We start from the raw sequence: 434 nt of genomic DNA, 5'->3' as shown, positions 1-434 counted from the left end.
GTATTGTGTTCAGATATTCAAAATCATACTTTTCATTTCTTGCCCATACAGTGTTGCCCATTTTAAAGGATTTTTCTAGGTCTCATTATGTGGTAGGCATGAACAATGGTCTCCCAAAGACATCCACATCCAAATCCCTAGGTTTGTGAATATGCCATGTTATGTGGTAAAAGAGAATTAAGTTTGCTAATAAACTGACCTTAAAGCAGGGAGAATGTACTGAATTATTCAGGTGGATCCAATGTAATCACATGGGTCCTTAAAACCAGAGTGGGAGGAAGAAGGAGAGTCAGTGTGAGTCAGAGTCATGCAATATGAGAAAGACTCGACCAGCCATGCCTGGCTTTAAAAATGGAAGGAGGCCATCAGCCAAAGAATGTGGGCAGCCTTTAGAAACCAGAAAAGGCGAGAAAATAAATTATCCCTTAAAGTCT

This window comes from Pteropus medius, unplaced genomic scaffold, assembly GCF_902729225.1.
Source record: "Pteropus medius unplaced genomic scaffold, Ma_sr-lr_union100, whole genome shotgun sequence".
Lineage (NCBI taxonomy): Eukaryota > Metazoa > Chordata > Mammalia > Chiroptera > Pteropodidae > Pteropus > Pteropus medius.
The sequence above is the reverse complement of the archived record's forward strand: the minus strand, read 5'-3'. Positions refer to the sequence as shown.